Source organism: Leptinotarsa decemlineata, unplaced genomic scaffold (assembly GCF_025532065.1).
Source record: "Leptinotarsa decemlineata unplaced genomic scaffold, Ldec_3_MD MMD2_tig00026314_RagTag_RagTag, whole genome shotgun sequence".
Taxonomy (NCBI): domain Eukaryota; kingdom Metazoa; phylum Arthropoda; class Insecta; order Coleoptera; family Chrysomelidae; genus Leptinotarsa; species Leptinotarsa decemlineata.
Genome location: NW_027412684.1, coordinates 7,227,900 through 7,254,213, shown reverse-complemented (window position 1 = coordinate 7,254,213; position 26,314 = coordinate 7,227,900).

Sequence of the window (26,314 nt, the reverse complement as noted above, 5' to 3'; positions counted from 1 at the left end):
TACTAAAAAGTGATTGTCGACTAGACCTTAGTGATAAGTCAGCAGTAGTGGAACATGATTGTATTCTTGCGTTCGAGAGACTCAACTGCTCGATAGAATTCTGAGCTATCACCCTATACTATTCTATATACTATACCTATACCATAAAAAAATTCAATTGAAATGGAAAAACACAAAACCAATTCAAATCAAAAAAAAGTTTGACTGCCTACACTAAATCACACTTATGAAAATAGGTCATTTCTTCTATGTCTGCAGAAAACACTGCAGTAATCAGCCAGTGGAAAGGACTGTTATCATCTTAAGATGATCCCAGCTTCATTGGAGCAGACCTTTAGTTCTCTTCTTAGACGGTCCGGTCCATCCATGAAAGGCTTTCCATGTTCGTTCTCGAGTATGTTGTTTCAGTTATCTTTATGTTTTTTATATTCTCAGTTCTCAATCTGGTTCTGTACCAGAAATATGGGTACTTCCACATCTGGTTTCAGGTTAAATATGGTACTGATTATCCGTGACACAATCACCAGTTTTTTCGTTGTCTTTGATATCTGAGTGATATGGCATCCAGTGTAACTATCAATTAATTTTCATCAATTTGTTTTGTTATAATAGTCAGGACCTACTGTATGCGTTCCTTCACTACATTATTATATTTGCCCTGATTTGAGATTTCCTGATTGTTATATTCATAATGGTACGAAAGACGTAGCAGCCCTTCCATAAAAAGATTCAAATACAGGGGAGATAACTCTCCGCCAATGACAACACCTTACCACCCATGCCACCACTGTTTCTCTTCAATCTTCCTCTGAGCAGTTTCATCCACCTGCAGCTTGGAACGGTAATTCCTCTTCTCGACACCTTTGTGATTGGTTGTAGGGACGTATAATGAAATACGCCATCAATAAGCATCTGAAAGTACTTTCTTGACCATGTAAGCATATTCAGTCTCATCGTAAACCGGCATAAGGCATTTCCGTTGGTATACCTGACTTGTACTCATATTGACCTCGTCGTACTGGTTTGATAGACAGTGGTACGTCGCTAAGATACTTGTTTTGTATTTTTTCTACAGTTTTTAATGCAACTAACATGAGACTGATGTACTTGTTCTGAGGATACCACAAAATTTTTGGAGTAGAAGTTCGAGTCCTCAATGCAGCTGTATTGTATGAATGCCATCTTGTCCCGGCAACTCAATTGGTTGAAATGAATTTACAATTTATTCAATCCTCTTCAAATTTACCACTTTTACTGCTACCAGCCAATTATTTCTGGAAGTCTTTCATGAAACCTACAGTTTTGAATTCATCTAGATGTCCTGTATAAGATTAGTAATTTCTGACCCATAGAACTGCCCCCAGAAAATTCCCCGTATTGTCTCTCCTCATGTTTTTGTGTTCTTCTCGGTATCTATTTTTGGATTGATCATTGAGATTTGAAGTACCTTCGAGAATATTTTATAGAATCCGGCGTATACTTCCCCGCATTGCCTTCTCAATGAGCCTTTCTCAGATCCCACCAGAGCTTGGTTGTATCCAGTTATGGAACTTTCCCAATCCTATATACTCGTAGCTGATTTATTTTATTTTGAGAAGCTTTTTTTGTCATTTGTCTCATCTACATTCCATCAGGAAAACATATTGTTAGATCTATGGCTGACTGAGGGTCAATATTTGTTGTATGTATAGATAATAGCTCACAGAAATCCTGTTTTGCCATTTCCAAGTCTGTGGAATGATGTAATATGTTTGACTTCCACCTCAGTTCAAAAAGTAGCGGATCCACAGAAACTGCGTCAATTTTCTCGCTGGGTATTGCCAAACCAACTTTCAATTGGAGAACATAAATTTCCATCCCTACAAACTTCTGTACTATTGATTCAACTCATCAGACCTATAAATCAGAACGGTATGAATGAAATATTCTGTCTTGGCCCCAAATGAAGCATACCACAATCGAATTAACTCTCGATAATTTTTCCTCTGCATCGCAACTCGGATAATACTTCAAACTTTCCAGTAATTCTCTACTTAATCACTGAAAACATTCCCGAGTTCGTACAAACACCAAAAAACTTTTTGATACAATTACTTTCCGAGAACGATATGAAGTGGTAGCTCACCACGGAGTCTTAACTGTATTTGGGGCGAACTTATATTTCACTTTTTTCGAAAACAATGTTTCAGCGGTGAAAGGCTGACTTTAATTCTCCACAATTATTTTCGACCAGAGAAAAGTGAAAACTTCACAGAAATCCCCCCAAGTTTTCAACAGAAGCAATATATCGTTGGGTTGCTGAAAGGTGTAAGTGAGAAATTTGATTTATCTAGTGAATTACTCCAGACAAAGAACAATAATACAAATTTTTTTGTAAATCATGGGCTGCAGCCTCCTAACAGGTTACTATCCAGAAAAGCATATATGACACGTAATCTTCAGACAAGTGAAAGTGAAAAGAATCGTGATTTTTTTATGAGACCCTTAGGGAGGCTTCCGTTTTTCTCTGCAGTTTTACATGAGGGTCAACAAATGAAAATAAACGTATTAATAATAATACTGATGAAAGAACTCGTCAATCAGTTTGATTTCAACATCAACTCAATATTGATACCTTGTGTTCATCCTTCTCAGAAAAATTCTAAGTGAAAGTAATCGGCAGAATATTCTTCCAAACTATAGAAAGCTCTATCAGAGAGTGGAACTTTGATTGCTTTCCTGAATTCTGTGGGGCTTTCTATGCTTTTAAAGTCACTTAGCAGATCTTAGGACATTATAAACTACTGAACTTTCACTAAGTTTCTAGAGGCTTTCAATATATTCAACATCATTTGGCAGGATTATATATTACTGAACGTTTAGTAAGTGTCAAGGTAGGTATCGAAAGTCTTTTGAGTGGAATAGTTGAAAGAAACTAAAAGAAATTCATCTCTATGTTTGTCTATCAAGCAAACCTTTTGTGATATGAAAATGGCATAATCTGTCAAAATTTTATTTATGCTGAAAACAAAATTCAAGTGTGTTTCTAATGAAATTCCGTATCTTGAATGAGAATCTACTGATGAATAACACTGGTCAACAAAATTTTAACTGTTTTTTGTCACATGAAAACTTATATCAAACTTTGAATCTTCTAGGGTCACTAACCAATATTGTGTCAATGAAAAAAAATTGACACAACAGGTTTTTGTCCTGACATCAAAGCATATTTTATATTTAGGTGGAAATTACAAAAATCAACTATACTCAGAGAAATTATTACTTACTGTACAATAAATATTTATGATTTTCGTGAATATTTGTCTTCTGGTAGGTCCCTCCTGAGTTTTCAATAATAATTTGCTAGCATTCCTATGCTCCATTTCCATTGATAACGCTTCTCTATTAAGTAAATGTCCTGCTGGAATCCCTTCCCTTGTTCGTCACTCACAGCACTTAAATCTAGATGAGAGTCAAAGATAGGTATTTTTTAGGAAACATTACACCCCAAAGTTTTATCTGACATTATTCCTCTATTAAGTCTTTGTGTTTTCCGCTTTATGATTTCCTAGGAAATTTTGGACAACACTCACAAAACATTTCCAGGCGATATTTTCCTGGTCATTTAGTTCTCCATCAGAGCTCTTATCCTTCATCAGTTGTCATATTTGTTAGCCTACAAATATTCTCCTTTCAATTTTCGCATCGCTGAGTTTGGGGAATTTCTCTTTCAGATATAAAAATCCACTGTCATCTTTGCGCATAGCTTTTACAAATTTTTTCATCAGACCGAGTGCAACGATGGTGAAAGTATGTCATCAGGGTTCACTAAAGGCTTATTTCTAACATTTTTACGGCCTGGAGTAAGTGACTCACGCTTGAGCCACATTTTATTTTATTAGTGACTTTTTTGTCTCTGCTGTCCCATTCGCAAATGAAACAGCAAAATTTCGTGTAATCAACATATAGTCCAAACAAATAATAAATAACTGTTTTTTAAATCGCCACAAATTTTCCAAGCGTGTTCACTGTAAGTCTCTTTCATATCAGAACCATGAGCAACCAGAACTGAAGGGAGTTCGTTTCTGTTATGCAGCAACACTGCTTTCAAACTAGTTCTTTCAAACTAATTCCTCGTATAAGGAAAGGAATATTTCACGTATAGTCAGTGGGCATACTTGAAGACTGGCTATAAATCAAATCGTCTAAAAGAACAATTCGTTCAGGCCAGTCTCAACTTCCTTCACTGTAGGATGGACCGACGCCTATCAGAAAACTATTCTACTTCTCCGGCTAAGGACAAGGAATTGTACTCTGAAGGAATTCGATTTTCAATTATCGGATATCATCGACTTCATGTTGATGATAGACACACTACCTTGCACTGACGGGTGGCCAAACAGCCCGAAACCAGTCTGCAAGTGTGTTCCAATAATTGAAAATCTATCGCAGAAGTTGTATCCCCAACAGCGATTGCAGGAATGATTCCAGTCAAGAATCCTGCACTGACACCTGTCGGATATAATCCAACGTCCTTCGTGGTATCAGCCAGGGGAGTAGTTGTTTTCTGATAGGTGTCAGTCCATTAACCTACTGTGTAGGGTGTTGAGATGGCCTGAGGAATTGGGCAAATTTCGGATATGCAGTTGGTTACCTCGTTCACAGGCAGATAGGGCGACGACAAACCTGTTGTTTGTTGTAGCCTTCAGCTTAGTTCGAGGAATGATACTCTGACGGAATTCGATTTTCAATTATCGGAAATCATCGATTTCATGTTGATGATATACACTACTTTGCACTGACGAGTGGCCAAACAGCCCGAAACCGGTCTGCAAGTGTGTTCTAATAATTGAAAATCTATTGCGGCAGTTGTATCGCCAACAGCATATGCAGGAATAACTTCAGTGAAGAATCCTGCACTGACACCTGTCGGATATAATCCAACGCCCTTCGTGGTATTAGCCAGGGGAGTAGTTGTTTCCTGATAGTTGTCAGTCCATTAACCTACTGTGTAGGGTGTTGAGACTGACCTGAACGAATTGTTCTTTTAGATGATTCTCTTGAGGTGAGTATGTTGTCGGCTTAGAGAGTATGTGTCGGCTTAGAGAGTATGTAACAAATTGGTATTTTTAAAGAAAGTTAATAAATTATCAATATCACATTAATCTCCTAATATGTCCGTTATTGATGATGGGAAGCCATAATTTTGTCTTTTGCTGTGATATAGCACGCACTTGGTGAGAATATGTTTCACACTTTGATGACTATCACACACTTCACATACTGGGGGTTCTTCTTCAGATAGTAGATAGCCATGGGCGAGACGAGTGTGGCTTCGACAAAGACGAGAAAAAATGACCTGGGCTTTTCTTTCATTGGGGGTGTTTCTCCAGAGAGTGACTGTTGTATCTCATGAAGTTTTGCTGACGAACTATTCCATTGGGATTGCCAACTGTTGATGATCGTTTGCTTAGAGATAGAGATTTCAGATCCGTATGAACGGCAAGTGACACTGCATAGAAAGTTTTTTAGTTAGTGCTCTGGCTTCGAAAGTTTTGTCCGTTTTTATGAGTATACTTCATACTGTAACATCTCAGTGACCACTTATTTAATTCATTCGAAATGAGCTCCAACTGAACCAGTGCACTTTGGCCAACGTAAAAAAAGTGGATCGAATCAGTCAGCATAAAAATAGGGTGCTCCGGATTCGATAAAGTCGGCGAAGTTTGTTTTTACCTGGTCCTAATTGGCGAAGGTTCTACCGATGAGAAAGTTATCGAAGTGCTTGAAAAGATGGTAGTCAGTTGGCGAGGGTAGTCAGTCTGAGGAAATGGTGGGTAAGTCAAAACTTCAACGCTCAATTCGTTCAATTTTCGGGCGGTGATTTGTGAAACGTGCGAACGGGCGTTGTCGTGGAGCAGGATCGGGCCTCTTCTGTTGTCCAGTGTCGACTGCTGCTAACGCAATTTTTGGTACAGTTCGTCGATTTTCTCACAATAGGGCTCTGCTGTGATGGTTCGACCCGGTTGCAGAATGTTGTAGTGAATCACACTGACCGCTGACCACCATACCGTAACCATAATCTATTTTTTGTGAATTTTCGACTTCGGTAAGTGCATGGGTGGCTCATCGATGTCCAATCACTATTCTGAACAGCTCCTGTTAACGTGAATGATCCACTTTTCATCACACGTGACGATCGACCCAAAAAAGAATCGTTTTAGTTTCGAAACGAAGAAAAACAGACTTCTGAAAATTTTTTTTCGATCGTTCATATTGTGGGGCAGCCACTTTTCAATACGTTTCAGACCATCAACGTACTTTTCATCAACCAAGTCTGCATGTCCTAAAGAAGCTTACTATTTAAATGTTCAAAATAATGGTCACATATATTTTGGTAATAGAAGAGCTATCGCGATATTGATTCTTCTTAAATAGATACGATAGTTACCTAGAGTACTGCATTTATTTATTCATTCATCCAAACAGGCTGATTCGTCTAACTACATAGATATAACAAAGAAAATATACATAATAATAATACACAATAATCAAAATAGAATATATTGTTGTAAATCATGCCGGAAAGAAAATAACGCCAGCCGCCACTGATAACCATAAACCAAACGTGACGTAGCTAAGAGCGTGCGAATGTACGATTCCCCGCCACTCTAGAAGCAGCGAGAATAATGCAACTTCGGCAAAATTTCTACAGCATTCGATTACGATATTCAAACGCTAGCCACAAGGATATCGAGATAGTCAAGTGGAAGCTACAGTGGGTTACGCGAAGTGATCTACTAAGGCGATAGACATTCAAATAATAGTTGAAGTTTTGTTGAAGTGTTTGTTGTATTCAAAGTAAAAAACATAACAATATTATTAGCAGCGAATGTCAATATACAAGAAGCGCAGGGAGAAATGATACAGAAATATTAATCAAATAATTGAATATTAATTGACGAAAACTGTTTTGAGTCCAATGTGTCAAGACACCTATAACCTACCTTGGTATTTATGTAATTACCAAAAAGTAGTTCGGCTCAGGCTAGTCGATTATTGTCGGGGGTGGACGTGAGTAAGCAGAATATGTTTTTTTTATCGTCGAAATAGATGAAAAAAAAGGTGAGCCCTGGGGCGCCAGTTGAACGGATTCAACAGGGAAGCGGTGGAGAAATAGTCAAAAAGTCAAAAACGAAGCTTCAAGCTTGAAAATTATATTAAATTGATATATAGAAAGAAATATTCACAAACTTTCCTACCAGCAGTATACTAACTCAAAAATTACTTTTCATATGTTATTTGCAACGAACTATATATATATATATATATATATATATATATATATATATATATATACATCAAGTTCAGAGAACCAATACTTAATACTAAAAACCAACGTTTCCAGTAAATATATTAATACGCCGCTACAGGCCATTTTGATCACGATATTACTACTGGGGAACTCTTACCACGAAACAATATCGAATCAAAAGATTCGAATATTGAACTGACACAGATATATCATTACATAAATTGAAAGTGACGGCACAAATGAGTAGTTGAAAGTAACTGGCTGAATCTTAATTTATCCAGAATCTACTTTTCGATTAACTACAATCAAACTCGATAATTACTACCCCCATCAACATCTGTCTTAGGTGCACAGAGAAAAGGCAAAAACTGAAACTATCCGCTTATTTTGAGGAATGAACTGTAGATTTCAGTAATCAACAGTATCAGGGCTTCTACTCACGCGGTATCATCATTGTTGATATTTTTTTTTATACTTGCTACGGTTCTCCGTTGGTACTTTCTAGAATGTCTCCTCGTATCTCAAAGAACGACGGTAATGATGCAACTTTTCTGAAGGATTTCTCCAATTACCAGATAAATACGCCTTGAAAGCTTTTTTTTACCACCAAAAAAAGAATAAAAGTTCGGACAGTGCTCGACGTGAATCTTTCACAGGTGATCTTATTATTTTCGTCCAAAAAAAACTGAAAAAATGTGTTATGGAATTCTCTACCAAAATTTCAAGAATGGGAAATGAAAATAATGAATTGACTGATTTGACTGACCTTAGATGTTTTTTGGTTTCGGACGGTCCCTAGCTAGAGCCTTGATTTCGTGTCGGCTCTACAATAGATACTAATCCGAATCGTTTTTAAATCCTGACCGTGAAAATCTCCTTGGTTTTTTTTACTCCTGTTTGATAGATAACCCACCATCCCAGTAATATTCTGATAAAATAACAAACCTACAGGGCGGCTCTACTGATTCTTCTGAATTCAGAAATTTAAACCGTTACTCACCTTTGATTAGCCCATCAAGATCTAGATCTAGATCCATATAAATTTAATGGTTAGTTAAAATCATGTAACGAATCTGTGCGTAGCGGCGGTACATTAAATAGTATGAACGATAAAATTGCAGGACAATATATTCTTTCGTTTCAAATTTTATACAAATATATCATAATAGTCAGAAAACGTCTTTGCTGCAGAGATAATATTTTAAATTTTATTCCATGTGTTGATGTTAGCACCGTCCTATCCATCCATTTATGATATTTTTTAAAATACAGATACCTCAGAAATTTATTTTGAATTTTTTCTAGATCACCTATTTGTCGAATTCTCATTTGACCAAGCTTCGGATGCATACTCAAGTTGGGGTCGCAATAAATTATAATAAAATAATGTATCAGTTTTTATATTAGTGAAATGCCTTCTTTCTCTGATTATATATCCTAACATATCATGTACCTTATAACTGCCATTTACAACATACAATTAAAATTATTATCTCAGAAACTACGCAAAATATGCGTGATGAAGAAAGGTTGCAAATATTAAGTTGGTTTTGTTTTAAATAGTGAAAAATGTTTGTTTTGTGTTGCCTTCAGGTGGTTAGTCAGATTTGTTTCGAAATCAAATTTGATAATTATGAACATACTTTTGTTTGAGTGAATTTTATCAAAGGAAATTATCATCAACTACAAGCGAAGGTACGTGGCTTCGCTGAAGGAGTTGATATGACATTGTATAGTTAATTAAAAACATCTAACAGTTATGAATCAGGAGATCTTGCAGACTATTTCGTCATCACGCTTTTCAATTCATCACGCTCAAGAATCAACCAAAAATTGACTACCCATTCAATTGAGTGCAGACATAGGTACACAGAGTTGGAGTTTTTTGAAATCATGAAGTCACTAGTTGATTGGTAATGGTAGTCATCTCTCAAATGTGTGCTTTTCTGATAAATATTCACCACTATTTGAATGATATGTGAATGAGCAGATACAAGAGAGATGTAAATACATATTAGTGTTCTCCAGATGATAATGGGTACCGGTTTTATCCATTCGCTTTGTAGTGAAAGCTGTAGACAGATATAGAAAGCAGTTTTCCATTCGAATGTCGATTCCAAGGCATGGCTTCACAACAAACTGCCGTGGTGATTTTTGTTCATCCTAGATCAGCAGGTTTTCAAATTTTTGTCGATCCCATAGAGGAATATGTAATGATAGAATTGTTTTATCAAAATAGTTTTCTGTTTGGGCAACGTTAGGTGTTCTGTTTGGGCAACGTACCGGGCGTTTCGCCACTTCACGGTTGCCATAATCGTCCTACTATTAAGAATGTGGTGGTGGTACAAAATTCAACAGACTTAGGAACTGAAAAAAGCCACCATTGGCAACGATGTGTGATCGCTGAATAAGCCCTGGAGCAGTTGGGAACTGACCCTAATTTTCATAGAGAAATCATCTTCAGCGATGAGGCCCATTTCTGGATGGATAGGTACATGGACAACCAAAATTGTTGAATTTGGGATGATTCTAATCCATATCAGATTTAGGAGCGCCCAATGCATCCCGAAAAAGTCACTGTTTGGTGTGGATTTTGGGCTGGCGGCGTTGTCAGTCCATATTTCTTCGAGAACGACGTTGGCCAGGCCATCACTGTCAAAGGCGAGTACTGTAGTTTGATGATTATAAACTTCTCTTAGCCTGAATTGTATGATCCGGACACCAAAGATATGTGGTTTCAACAGGACGGCGCTACGTGCCACATAGCTCATGTTACATTGGATATTCTGCACGAGCGATTTGAGGGCATGGTCATCTCACGTGTAAACGTTGAGGTGATGTAAGTGGCAGGTATGAGAATAAGCCACAAAACACAGTCCTCAAAGCCAACATAACCCATGTCATCGGTCAAATTCAGCCTGATTTATGTGCCAGAGTCATCGAAAATTTAAAGTTTAGGATGTGCTCCACCCAGAGAACCATGGCAAACATCTGAACGATTCTTTGAAGGTGACTGATAATGTTTCATAGATGAATTTCACTAATTCGGACTTCCATTGTCTAATATATAAAATAATCCCTCGAGACCATCCTTCGTGTTACAGAAGGAACTAGACATCATCATAAATGATCTCCAACGGAATGGCTACTCCAAAGCGATGGTAGAAAACACTCTGGCTAAAAGACAGCAGGAGCCTCGCAGGGAAGAGAACCCGTCACAACCAGTGCTTGCACTACCCTACATCAAAGGATTATCGGAGAGGATAAGAAGAATTGGTTCCAAGTACAACATCAGAACCTGCTTTAGATCCGGTAACACTAACCGTAGCAGCCTCACGAAAACCAGGCCACCAAACGCGGACTGTGATTCCAAGAATTGCATTCACCGGATATCCTGTGAGTGCGGAAACTAAGAGGCCATTGAATGTTCGCATTGCCGAGCACAAGAAACACACACAGCGAGGGGAAACCAGCAAATCAGGAATAGCAGACCACGTTTGGACCCATCAACACAACATCGAGTGGTCCCAAGCTGAGATCATACAAAGAGAGAAACATTGGTTTAGGATTAAATTCAAGGAAGCCGCATATATGTTGTCCAACAACGTATTCAGCCAAGCTAGCGTAGAGATATGCAACGTATGGAAATCCGTCATCAAGCGAAAAATGGGCAACTCCCGCCAAACGGTCATCTCCCACCGAACCAGTGAAGCGGAAAAAATGGAAAGCGGGGATAAGTGAAAGTACTCGAACGACCCATAAATAGTCAACTCTCGGAGGAATCAGTCCAGTCATCACCCGAAGACGATTGTAGATACTAACAATCGAAACGTCGTGAACTAATTGTAATTTTTGTTCAATTGTTCTATGTTTACTTGTATTTTATTTCACTGTTATTTCATTTCAGGTTTTTGCTTAATATAATTTTTATTTTCAGCTATTTATTTTTAATTCTTCTCTTTTAGGTGTCTCAGGGATTTCAAATCATTTTATATATTAGACAATGGAAGTCCGAACTAGTGAAATTCATCTGAAAGATGTTATATTCCACACATAATAGCATCAATAGGCCTTTCAAACGAAAAAAAAAATTTATGATATATAACATAGACTTTGTTTCATTAAAATTCCAAGATAGGAAGCACTTAATGAAATACCCTATATAAAAATCATCATAATGGTAAATGGGGACACTGCATGAATTCAGGTCTATGCTTGGTTGAATATTTCCAATAGTTTCCATTACATAAAGTTTAACAGTTTATTTTTCTTTGTTTACTGATTCAAATATCTTTTGTATGATAACCACAAACGAATGATTCAATTTCTCGAGCTCCCAAGACTAACTAAACCTATTTTCGAATTGACATACAAAGTTTTCACCAGACCACGAAAAAATTTGACTGAGATAAAAATAAGTATATCCGTAGAATTCATTAGATGAATCGGAGATATGATAAATTTATTTCTGACACTTTCTGGTTTCCACTGAAATGGGTAAATATTTAAATATTGAGGTGAACTTCGTATGTGTCTCTGAGAGATGAATGTCTTTCACCATAATTCACTGAAATGGATGTGACGTCGCTCAAACCACATCGGATGGAAGGCAATAGGGTATGTAGACTTACCGATAGGGGTTGAACTATTTTCAGATGTGTACTCGCCCAAAATCTGCTTTATGTCAACTTGTGACTAAGTTTCATATCAATGAAGAACATTCATTATTTGAAAGCTGATAATGTCAAATCCACCTTCATATAGTAATAAATTTACAAACCGGATAAACATGTACCAAATGATAAACTTAAAGAGAACAATAAAGATATTATAAACGTGGAATTTGGAACCTCTGGCGTGGAATTTATCTATAGAGAAAACTTTCCTCTCAACAAAACGAATTTGATGCATTTCGACGCTCGTTTCTCTAGTCGAATTAGCATCATCAGGAGATGACTAAGACTTCTGAAAGTTATTGCAAATTAGATTAATACTTTCTTTGGCAGCCTTAGAAAGTCGTATATAGATCAAATTACTGGCATTAGTCATAAAAATATCATGTATCCCCACCCTACAAATGAAATGGAACCTTGGTCAGAGAAAAACCTAAATTGGAAAAATTGACAAGATCTGGCTGAAAATTTGACGAAGATCTCAAAACGAATAGTAATACCATTAACAGCGAAGATGAGCATTACGAATTATATTCGTTTGAAATTGTTTCGCAACACCATTTCTATTTTCATTAGTTCCGTCATATTTTTGAATTGAACGCTGAACTGGATATCTTCAAAGGTTTGACATGAAATTTTGCTCAAATGATTAGTTGTATGTAATGAATAGTTAGGCTAAATGACACCAATTTGCATCCACTATGGTGAGCCACTCAAGATGGCGGAATTGTTTATTTTATGCAGCATCTTCATGTATCATATGAAAGGACTAGCAAACCGCCTCGGCTGCGCACGGGTGCAATGCTGATACTGAATATAAATTCACTTATTGTAAATTTGAGGGCATGGAAAAACAGTGATGGAAAGATAATTTTGTTTTACACATGCCCTTTTTTCTCCCACGGCTGGCGCCCCAGTTGGAATATTAGAATATCAATAAGTCACCCAAATGTAACGTGTTCAAGTGCGCTCACCACCCCATGGGTTCATAAGCATGGTGACAGTAAACAAAAAGTCACGGTGACCAAAGTCATCAGTGCGTGCTAGCTCTAATACAGAAAATAACATGACTTCACTCTAAATACAATATGGCTAACCGCTCAAGACTAATTAATTCTCATGCACTTCCATGAGATGTACTGAATGAAAGGGTTTTTTGAAAAATTACAGGAAATGAAATAACGTCATTTTGGATGCACTTGGCGAGCGGCCAAGATGGCGAACTAGTTATTTTCATGCACTCCCATGATATGGGTATTAATTGAAAGAATTTACTGAAAACGATACAAAAAATCTAATTTAGTCACTATAAATTGAGTCAGTCATTCAAAATGAAAACATTACAGATACTGAAATCATTCTCACGAAATCAGAGAAACGGAGAATCATCAACATGAACCCCTCTTGCCCTAAACTATATGGCCTGATGAAAACACATAAAGAAGATAACCCCATAAGACCGGTAGTTTCGTATATAAATAGTCCGGTAAGAGAACTAGGAAAACGTCTTAACAAGTTGTTCAAAAATATTACCAATCTCGTCCCACCTCACAGCATTAAAAATTCATTGACTTCAGTAGAAAACATTAGGAACCAAATCCACGCCACATAATTCAATTTTAGTTTCATTCGATGCAAAGAGTATGTTCTCCAACATACCGTACAACGAGTGTAAGCCCCTCATTTTAGACATATTAGATTAAGCCAAAGTAGACCATAACACTTCCTTTGAAGTTTCAACAGCTTTTGATGTGTGCCTAAATCAGAGCTACCTACTTAGTCCTACTACTCACTCCTTAGTCCACTTTTAGCAGATATATTTATGAACAGCTTGGAGACTATAGTAAATTCCGACTTGGGTAAAAAACATATTCATTTCTGGTACAGATATGTAGACGATATTCTCTCCTGTTTCAGAGGTACTACACGATAGCTGAACCAATTTATGACATTCATGAATAATCTCAATAGCAACATTCAGTTCACACTCGAAACAGAGATAGAGAAACAGATAAATTTCTTAGACCTAATCATTACACACAATCAGAATAAATTTGAGTTCAATGTTTTCAGAAAACCTAGCTACACAGACATCACCATCCCAAGCGATTCTTTCCATCCAGACAGTCAAAAATTAGCAGCCTACAATTCGATGTTGCACAGAACATTCTCACTGCCTTTGTCTGCTAACAATCTAGCTAGGGAAATTGATATAATTACACAGATAGGTCATAATAATGGTTTCAAGGCAGATTCTATAACTTTGAAAATGTCCTTATAGGACGAAACTGCAGTAACTTTAGTTACAAATAAAAGTGTTAAAAGACATAGAAAGTTTCAATTCTCTTTTCTTCATTACTATATATCCAATATGGCGGACCGCCCAAGATGGCGAACTCTTCATGGACTTTCATGATATGTGCACAGTAGAATAATACAACCAGTAGGCTGTCTTACGACGGGATCCGCACGAGTTACCGGGAACCTTCAACCACTCTTAGGATGACATTCTCATCCAACTCTTTCAGTGCTGTAGTATCGAAGGATTTGACGGTACCATGGACATCAGATTAGTTATAATAAACTAAACGGTGTTTAGTTTAGTCGCTATATATTCTATAATAACCTAAAATTTCGTTTTTATATGAGGGCACGCCTATGATAAAAACAAGATTGGCTCCACACTCCGTTTAGGTCACTAAGAATTTATGAATGAAAGTAGTGTGAGTGGACTTACTGGTTGATTTCCACTGTGATGAAGAGCTTGCTGAAAAAAATTCAAAAATATAATAAAGTCACTCTAAATGAAATCTGGCAATAGAAATGGTTTAAACGAAAATGTTCGACATCGTAGAATACTAGATGACCGTCATATGAGTTCCAAAAAGATATGACGCATCAAATGAAACAAACAGAAATAAGTGAACAGTAAAAATTTGTACAGGATCAATTTTTGTTTTACGTGCTTTCGAAAGAAAAAAATCAACTTCATTAAATGAGTGAGTCCCGCGGTAAACTGCTATCTTCATTAAAATCATGTAGTGAGATGATTGAAGAGTTTGACTAATTTAAAGCTTGTGGAAACGTATCTCTTGATCCAGGAAATGAAAGTCGAGTACGTACCTAATAATGAGGAAATGCCCATTTCGTGATTCAAGTTTCTCTTTAAAGGAAATCCTGCCCTGGCTTTGATCTCAGGATATGACAAAGTGGAAAGCTGGGCTATATTTCCTTTGGGACGAACATCCACGGAAAATTGATAATAATCTCTTTTACATACATGAATTGAGCATGTCGAAGCATAGGACTTTGACTGGAAAATTAAAGAGGCTATATAATGAGTGTATAAATATACCGGTCAGAAATAATGTAGAAACAAGCAAGAAATCTGAAAACTTTGGATCAGAAATAGATATTTGCTATTTCATCACTTGGAGTTTTCAGATAATAGATGAAATTGTATTGCTTTATGATTTTCCATGGTGTCTGGATATATTACAGGCCTATTCTAGTGCCCCAACTATTAATAGGTGTTTTTCAATGAGGCATGTGTTTTTTGAACTAATCAGCATGTTTTTCATTTGGAAAATCGACACAAAGTACAGTTATGTTTCTCTTCAGAAAAAAAAATTAATTCGTTGAATTATATCTCAGCAATTTATATGACTGTGAATATCGTGATCTATTTCTGTCAACGTGATTCTGATATGGCATACTTGATGTTATTTACAAATAATTGAGAGTTTCTCAATGTCGGGAAAACAATGTGTGAATAACCGATCCAACTCTTTGGACGTCCCCTGGAGCCGATTCTATTTCCATTTCATACGGTAGCATCAGCTTTACTACCAGCTCCATTAAATATGCTTAAGAAACACTGCTTTTTTCAAATGGAGTGAAGGATTTTCTAAATCGAAGTTTCACATCTGCCATGGGTACACCAATATCACGGTGGGATCTCAACTCTCTTCACTTCAAGAAAACCAGCATGATACGATAAGATGAATTTTCATGTTCCTCAAAAAATATTTATCCATTCATCAATTCATATCCTGTTTTATTCAAAATAGTCTCTCTCAGATATAATACACTCATACCTCGAAATAGTTCTGATATGCACTTTTTGGTACGTCCTTGAGCTCTCTCAGCGATTCAGTTTTCATTTCCTCAATCGTCGCAAAACGCCATCTCATCATGAATTTTTTCAATCTTAGGAACAGGACAAGGTCGCATGGGGCCAAATCTGGTGGATATGTTGGCTGAGGCATGAATTCGGTGTTGTTTTTTGCCCAAAGAACTACGACCAAGCAATGACGCGTCAGCAGATGCAGGTGCAAAAAGAAGCCATGAATTTTTCTTTCACAATACCAGATTTTTTTCGTATTGCTTCTCGCAAGAATAGAATACAAAAGAATAGTTCATTAACTACGTTACATTTTCATTTAATATTCATTTATTCATAGTTCCATATAAATACAATAAATATACAATCTATAAAAATGATAAAAAAAAACTACAAATAAGGCTAGAAACAACATGTACCGGAAGGGTACTGTTGATCTTAGTTCTAGCCTTGAAGAAAAGAAAACTAAACGAGAGAAAAAACAATGAAAAAAGAAGAGAAAAAAAAAGAGGAAGGAGAGAGAGGGAAGAGAGAGAGAAAGAAAACATGTCAAATTTATTACTGAAAATTTTTCAGAAGTATAAAATCTATGAAATCAATGGCTTTATGATTGAGCAGCGATGAGATATTTTTTGTAACAGCACTTAAATGAAGAAACTTTACTAACTTTATATTTTTGTGAAATATTATTGTACAAACTATATATATTATAACTGAAGGATCGTCGGTATAGAATGGTTCGATGGGGCGGCGGAGAAAGTAACCCTTTAAACCTCAAATTTAGAGTGTGTACATCGCTACGAAATCTTATTTTGTTATACAAATATGATGGACATTTGTTAATCAATATTTTATGAAAGAGGGTAGCCGAGTGCAAAACACGTGTATTTTCCATAGTCAACCAATTGGTTTCCTTAAGTTTATATGAAATTCTGTCATATTTTCTAAAACCATATATATACCTAAGACATGATTTTTGAACTCTCTCAATTCTTAAAATATCTTCTTTATCCAGGCATGAACCATACACAACATCACAATATGCAAAATGACTCAACACAAGAGCATTTGTTAATTTTATTTTCAAACTTATTTATAATAAATGACGATGAGGATAAAGCATTTTCAAACTCATGTAACTTCTTTGAACTCATTTTGTGACATGTTTTGTAAACCTTGAATTCACGTCCATTTCGATGTCTAAGTTTTTTGCCACGTTCGTGGGGCATATTACTGTATCACCAATAACAATATTAATATGTCTGTCCACCAAGCTATGTTTGTATAGCAAGTCAAGTGTGAAAGCTATCTTAAATAAACATATAAAACAAAGGGGTTGCCTACATACATATAAAAACAAATAAATATTCACTTATGATAAAAGGAGTATTTACAAACTACCACAGTACAATCGATACCAGTGAGTATGTTTCATCTCGAGTAGACATAGCTGACGTGAACTGTCCTAAAATGATCGTAGTATTCCGAGACTGAGTAAAAACATTGGTTGAGTAGAATTTCGTTGATGGCTCTTTTGAATTTGGTGATACTAAGCTCTTTAAAGTTATTTGGCAGAGAGTTGAAAGGAGTTTATTGAACAGAATTAATTTTTGATCTGGTCAAACGATAACGGCATGTTCTTACCTTGTCCGCATTTCTCGTGAAGTGTTGGTGTATGTCAGACTATTTCTCTAGCAAGTGAGCATTTTTTATGATTTCCAGTAGCGTCTGATAAATATATTACATTGGCAACGGCATGATACATAATTTTTTGAATAATGGTCTACAGTACTCCCGGAAACCTCCACTTGCCAGTATTCTTACAGTTTTTTTCTATAGTTTGAAAATTCTCATCGAACCAGGAGAGTTCCCCCAAAGAACAACACCGTAGCTGATGTATGAGTGGAGTAATGCAAAGTACGTCATTTTCAGAATCTCACCGCTTGTGATGTTTTGCAGTTGACGAAGGATAAATATCGCACTTGATAGTTTATTTGTGAGAAGATCTGTATGTTGATGCCAAGATAAAGTACTGTCGAGAGTAATGCCAAGTAATTTTACACTTTTGTTAGCTGAACCTATAGTGGTGAACTCAAGATTTTGAGTTTTGTCACTATTCAACTTCAGTTCATTTGCTAGAAACCAAGTGTTGGCTTGATTTTCAACTTCTTCCATTATTTGTGGAAAGTAAGATGATGATTGATCGCTATATAATAAAGTTGTGTCATCTGCATAGAGAATGGACTTACAGGGAGACATGAAATTACATATGTTATTAACATAAATAACAAAGAACAGGGACCCAAGTATCGAACCTTGTGGAACGCCGTGCTCAACAGGTTCAAAATTACACGAAACCACCTGATACCTATTTGAAAGGTATGATTTTCTATGAGTGACAGAGATACCCCTCTAACTCCATAATAATACAATTTTTAAGAAGTATACTGTGTGATATACAATCAAAAGACTTAGACAAGTCAAAAAGCGTTATGACAGAGTGCACAACCTTCTCGAATTTCTCAACAATAGATCCAACAACATCAAAGACAGCTAGAGAAGTAGAACGATTTTTGCGAACCCCATATTGGCCCTGAGAAAAGAAGTTGTTGCTCTCGTAGTAATCATACAGACGCTGTTTCATTATTATTTCAACGACTTTGGAAAAAATAGAGATGATAGATATAGGCCTGTAACTGTCCAGGGGACATGGGTAACCCTTCTGGAAAACTGGAATCACTTTCGCATATTTGAAAGCGTCAGGAAAAACACTTGTGAAAGACGAAATTACAATATGTAGGGTTTCCCTGATGATACGAGCGTTCAAATTTTGGGCATCTAATCAGTTTGAAGGTTTCAAACAATCAATCGAGCTCATAATATCCTGTTCGGTGACGGGGCCGAGAAAAAAGGAGCTACAAGGTACTGGAAATTTTTCGAAATTAATTAAATCATCCATGTCCATCTGAGGTAAAGATTTAATGATGCTATCCGCAATATCAACAAAAAAATTGTAAAAACTGTTGAAATCTTCGGGAGATATGTGGGGTGTTTTTGCAACAGCCTTTATTTTGTTACGTTCGTAATTTATTATCCGCCAACATGCGGATGATCTATTTTTAGAAGAGATAGAAGCGGCGAATAGCTTCAAGATATTACTCCTTATTGACCGTATGATTATGTGGCAAAAACTCCTGATGCACTACGCCACGGAAATCGAAGAAAACAGTAAGCAAAACCTTGACATTTGATCAAATTTGGTCTTGTCTTGTCTTGTCTTCGAGTGAAATACAACAATTTTAATAAACTCCCAAAAGAAGTAAGTGAATATGTTGATTTGTCTTCATTCAAAAGTCGTCTGAAGGTTTATTCTAATAATACTTTTCAAATATCAAATGAATGTATCGCTATTTAATATTTGTAGTGAATTATTTATATGTATAGCAAAAAATAAAATAAATAAAATTCAGTTTCGAACCTTCATTTTTTATGTGTAAAATTTCAAAATCTTCGTTAAAGATGTGATTTTCTTCTAAAAGATGATTTGAATATGTTGAACTTGTTTTCTTATTTACATAGCTCACATAATGTTCTCGGATTCAAATGCTAAATGTTCTGCCAGTTTGACCAATATATATCTCAGGACACGTTCCACACATTGATTCATTTAGGGGAGACCAGGGCAAGATGAAGTTCGGGGCAGCACGGGAAGTAAGCTTGTGTGCGTGAATAGTAATCGTGTTCGGAGCGGCAACAGCGCCATTTGCACGAACTTCACTCTCCGCTAGTGTGTCCAAGCAGAGCGAACAGATTAGAACGTTTTTGCGTTACAGAGAGAAAAAAAGTGATATTGCAAGTGTTTTACGCGATATTTGATTCGAAAACTGATGTACAGACATGTAAGTACCTGTGTTAATGTATTATTTCAATCCCGAGTTTATTATAGTAGTCCAAAACATTAAACTCAAACCAGATTTTTTCGCCGGTAAAGTTTGAGGTTAGAATTGCGTCATCTTTTTTACCTACGTGTGGATCGTGGCAAGATGATCGGGGCATAATGGGATGATATCCCGTTTTGCCCCGCCCTTGTGATTAAAATAACATTTTCTATGTACTGATAATCAAGTGACTGAAAAAGGTAAAAAACAAATAAAGAAACCTGGAAAAAAGACTGCAAAGAAGATTAAAAAGACAACTGATAAGGAAAACCTGCAGAAAAAGCGTCAAACCAAAAGGTGCAAAAAAGAAACTGAATCGGAAGATAGTTAACCAAGAAGAGGATGATGACTGTGCTTGCATCTATTGTGGGTACTTATACTCAGATTCAACCGAAGGTTGGGTCATCTGCGGCGTGTGCCACGGTTGTGCGCATAATTCATGTGCCGGAGTAGATGAGGAAGATGAAGAGGCACACATTTGTGAACGCTGTCTACCCGATTAAAAAGCGTACTCGTTTTGCCCCACAATTCACGAACGATAATCAGGTTGAATTGTTATCAATATTATGATAATTTCATTTATACAGGAACAGGAATTTATTTTCTTCATTTTGAACTCAATATCATATTGTTTAAAAATGAATTGAATTCCTGGTAGACCTGCAGTGATATCACTGCACGAACTATTCCAAATTTGAGTATGAGAATATTGGGGTGAAGCAACAAAAACTGTCAATTAACTCAAGTATACTTCAGTCACTCCGACGTGAGTCTAACACCGGAACTATAATACACTTCTCGACGCGCGTTTCACCAACTAAGTTGATGTCTTCAGAAGATGAAGTTTTCTTCATCTTCCCACTGTGTACGTTGGCTTGTAGTTGGTACTCAGTACTACTTTCATCGGAAGACAGAGGAGTCCCTTATGTAGTATCACAAGTTCTTTCCGTACTTGAGATCTATTCATCCAAAAATAAAGAAGCAAGAGTTGTCCACAACATGTCTGCATGGATCCTCTCTGGATGATCGCCGGCGTCCTTGAAGCTCTCTTAGTTATATTCAATAACGTACCATTCGCATATGATCAATGGATTCAGCTTGAGCTCTAGCGAATCATAAAGTAGAATATATCTGATGGCGTGTATTAATTTTTTTACAATGGAAAGTTGAGTTCATAATTTTTTATTTCATCAAGATCCGTTTCATTATCAGTGAAGAAATTGCTTATTCTTTTTATGTTGTCAGTTGTAGCAATTATCAAATGATCTCATCAGGAACTTGACCCTGATGAACGATAAATATGAGCTCCAAACAAGCATGAAATGAAAATGGGAATCCAAGATAGCAGCGCCATCATGTGTTCAGTTGCAGCTCCAGAAAATGAAAAATTTCAATCTCATATCAATGATATCCTTTTTATGTTGAAAACAAAGTGTGAAGGTTTAATGTCCCTAATGAATTCTCCTGCACTTGGTACTTCAACTCCTTTGGCTTATGTAACGAAGGGCGATGATATGTCCTCTTACAAAAAAACCATAGATGGTCCCCTCACAAAAAAGTCATCTATGGCTTTTTTGTAAGGGACATATCACACCTTTGTGCATCTTCAATATTCAGTAGATGGCGACTCCGTAAGGGGAGATGTCATCCCCCTTCTTTATTTAGGCTTGTACTTTACGGACAGTTGAGTCCAGTAATGTATTTGGTTCCAACCTGGGCAGAGGTTACCATACCGGTGTGATTTTCCTAGACCTCTTTAAGGCGTTCGATACAGTCTGGCACGACGAACTAGTGGAAAAAAATGACAAATTTCTGCTACACGAGACCTGTGTTGACTTATCGATCATTCTCTAGCGGACCGACGATGCCAATGCGAAGTAGGATTGGAACTCTTTTCACCAGGCGATTTCTGGAAACAGGAGTCCCACAAGTAACTGTTCTATCCCCAGACCTCTTCTCGGTTTACACAGCAGACGTACCTGAGTCGAAGAAAAACTCCAAAAAATTGACACAGATTGACTCTAGCTAGGTACAGGGAACCACCATGTGCACACTACACACAGTAGAGTCAGGTTTCACAAATGATCCGATATAAGGTAGTTAAAGCACTAGAGGCTGACTTTCGACCACAAGAGGTCAGATTTCAATCTTGCCTGAAGTGCCAAGCAGCAGCTTGAGGATCATTCGGTAGTGAGTGGATGTGGATTAATGAGATTTTAGCTTCTGCTACAGTGTGGGGAATATTCAATCTCAGGGCACTGAATCCAGATGGAGGGGAAATGATGGAAAGAATGCAATTCGAAGTCGAAACAGCGCTAGTGCTGAATAATAAATGCGTTGTGTTTGTGTTTGGTGTTCAGCTCCTATCAGCTTCAATCATTTGAGTATTGAACAGACATATTTGTTAATTGTCGGCCAGTTTTTCAGTTTAACAAATCGAAAATCAGTCAACGAGATGAGTCTTTTCGGAACTTTTATCATTTTCGTGAAACTATTATAACTTTCACAATTATTTTCCATCTTGCACTGCTTCTGATTACTCATTTCCAATATCCACTGAAATCACTGAGGTATTGGAATGAGTTTCATACTTGAATTTTCCATCCAAATTATATTACCGCTATAAATGTGGTGAAATTGAGGGGAAAAACTCTGAAAGCAGTTAATTTCTCTGGAATCTGAGCCCTGATAATGATCAAAATCATATCTTTTCTGAAAAGCACAGTCGAGATCGTACCAGTTGCTGCTGAAGATAGGATTCGTTGAACCGTTCGACTGAAAAAGAGAATATTTTATATAGGTAATTATTCGACATTGAAAATACGACTATATTATTCCACTTGAAAAATGATAATATGAATTCTCTCTGTGGAAAAACAGAAGTAGGTAATATTCTCATCATTTTAAATAACGAGATTTTTGCCTCGTCATGATTTAGACCGGTCAATATTAGCGAACAAAGTGTTAATCCTGTAACAATTTGCAAAGAGTTGAACATTGACATTGATCTTGAATACTCAGTTATATAGAAACCAAAATTTTTACCAATCCCAAGTATGTTTTGAATTTCATTCAGGGTCCAAAATAGCACTTTTGCATTTTTCCGTTAACAGAATGTATGTTCCAAATAGCTCAAATGAAAGTTTTAAATCAAACAATTTTGTACGAAAATATACCCATCTTCAGAGGTTCAGTATCAAGAGACTTCGCTTTGAAGAACCATTTAAACAGCGGCAATCGCTAACCCAGAGGATCACTGATTGTCGACACGAATAGAACTTCACAACGTGAGAGAATCTATCTCCAACACTTTTTTCAACAGGTGACGGGTAGTCTTCTTATCAACACATTTAGTGTGATCAAACTTCTGCTCGGCCTGGAATTTGACATAAATTATCAGGGGTATGTAGAAAATTCTACCGATGACAGTAATCAAACTATCAGTTCGACATGTCTGCTGGCCGGAAACTATGATAAAATTATGTCAAAAATTGTGAAAAAAAAATTCATCGGCAATTCATGCTCTATATGAATGATAACATAATTTCTGAATGTCAAGTAGGTTTCCGACCAGGCTATAATACATCGTCGGCTTCAATACAGATTACAGATGATATTATTAGAAATACCCATAATAAAGATCTCAGATCACTAATAACCCTAGATTTTTCGAAGTCTTTCGATACGATTAATCACACTCTACTTTGTTTTCATCTGAAATATTTCGGTTTTTCTGATGATACTATTTTTCTTATCAAATCCTACCTATCAAACCTTAACCAGAAAGTACTTATGAAAAATAGTAATGTAACTTCAGACGTACCGCAAGGTTCAATATTGGAGCCATTGCTTTTTATTATACACACAAGTGACATAACTTCGGTGAAGTACTGCAAATAACAGGCTTAGGCAGCTGATATTCAAATTTATTCAACATTTTTTGTATCAAGATGGAGTAGTAGAAAGCCAAAAACTTTCTTTTCTAAAAATTAGTCACTCCTAAAAATATAACCCTTTCAAATTATACTTATATGTCTTCTTTAATTTCAATGTTATGTGAAAAATCAATAACTGCGAATATTTCAGATGAACTAGCTGATAATGAACATGATACTAATTGAAACATGATTTCAATGATTCAATACCACTGAAACAACTTTACTGGATCAAAAATAATGATGAGTCAATACATTGTTTCTTCATGAGTTCATCTGCATATCCAGAATTTCGAAATCAAATATAATGTTTACATAAAATAATTGAACGCGATGTTACATCAGCAGTTATCAAAATGGGTAAACACGAAGTGTTTGAAAAACGTTGCTACGTTGAGTGACCGGGAGTTATAAACGATTCTCTTTTCTTTTTTATATATGGAGTATCAGAAAAACTGATTGCATCGACAACTTTAGATATTTAAATTTTGTTAAAAAACACGGGTGATTAAAAGAGTACAGATATCTTGTCTTCAGCCAACAGTTGATTCAAACGTGTTTTCTATCAAATTTTTTTGGTTTCGATAACCAAAACTGATCAAAACAAAGCCTTTATTTTCCTGTTAGATGATTGTATTGAGAATAGATAGTGAAAGCTAAATTATGAATATAAATTATAGACTACCACACTCAAACTAGACACACACACGGAAACGCATGTACACACCACATATAATTGATTTAAACAATCATCAACGCTCTAAAACGCAATTAAAACCAAAAACTGAATAATTTTTTTTTCAAACCTCTAATGTTTTGCTTCCTTTTAGTTCAGTTGGTGAAACATTAAACAAACGAGTACCTTTGATATTAATTCGCCCTCGAACTAGCGGAACTTGATATAACTTTTTTGCCTACTGTTAATTCTATAAACAAAGCCTTTTAAAGAAGTTTCACTCTTATTTTGAGGAATGAAAACATAAATTTCCATCATGTTCAGCAGGGTGAAATCAGTATGTCAAATTTCTTGAAGAAAGGTTTACAGGACTCTATGTAACTCATAGCATAAACTTCACCTGCGTTAGTTGACCAGAAACGGACACCACAGCGCAATCTCTACTTCACTTTAGCATAGTATAAAATTTTCAGTCGATCTAAAATGAGAATATAGCCCTGATTTTGTAACTTAAATGCTAAAGAATGCAATTTTGGTATACTTTCATTGCAATGTGTTTCAAAATTTAGGTTTTTATCAATTTCAACACCCATAAACTTGGTATTTTTCGACAATGAAAACGGATGATTATCCACATGATTATCCACAAGGTTCCAAGGCTGAACCTTGTGGTACTCTGAGTGATAGAGGTATCTGTTGAGAGTTAACTGTTCTTACGTTACCCTCAGTTACATTGATGATGGTTAATTATTGGCTTCTGCGAGACACAAATGAATCAATCCACTTATTCCAAATTTCCTAAAAACCTATCTCGTGTAACTTTTCTGAGAGTATACCTGAATGTTGATGCATGCCTTCCTGAAACAGGTCATGTGAGTAAACTTACTACTGTCCCAGAAATTTTATCAGAATCGTGAATACATAAATCTGAACTTGTGATGAACTGTTTGAAACCTTTGGTGTAGTAATTAATATTACTGGAGTTTTTTCCCAACACCAAATCGTAATTTTGACACCTCAACACTTGTTTCGATCTCCAAGTGATCATCTTCAACGGTTTGGTGTTGGAAAAAAAACTTCAGTAATATTGATTTACCATACAGTGAATACAGTGAATGAGAAAAGGTTGTTGCCTGCTTCCATAAGCAATGGTTTGTGATAAATCTCACCGCATAAAAATGTTTTTTGGATTCGTCGGAAAGTGAACGAAGTCTATGATGTTGAATAGGATCTACGTTTTCTTCGGCATACTTTCTTATCGTCCATTCACTGTTCGTTGAATTTCTCCATGATATTTCATAACTCTTTCATACTTTCTCCAAAAGTCGTAATTGTTTACGACACGTAAGTTTTCGTGAATGACTTCCATAAGGAGATAAAAGAAAAGAATTTTCTGTGTTACGTTGGTCTTTACGTTGTTCGTTTTGAAAATTCAGTATGGTCAATATTTTTTGAACAAAATGAGGTATGAGTAAGAAATTTTGAGAGTCTCTATTTTGGGCTATTTTTCTGAAAATTTTTTGCCAAAAAAATTATCCTATCAAATTTGTCTATTTCTAGTCATGTGTGTCGAAATAACCAATGAAACCATCATTACACTGATAACTACCCATGGATAGTTTTCACGGGTAGTTATCACTTATGTCATGACATTGCTAAGCAACCAACACAATAA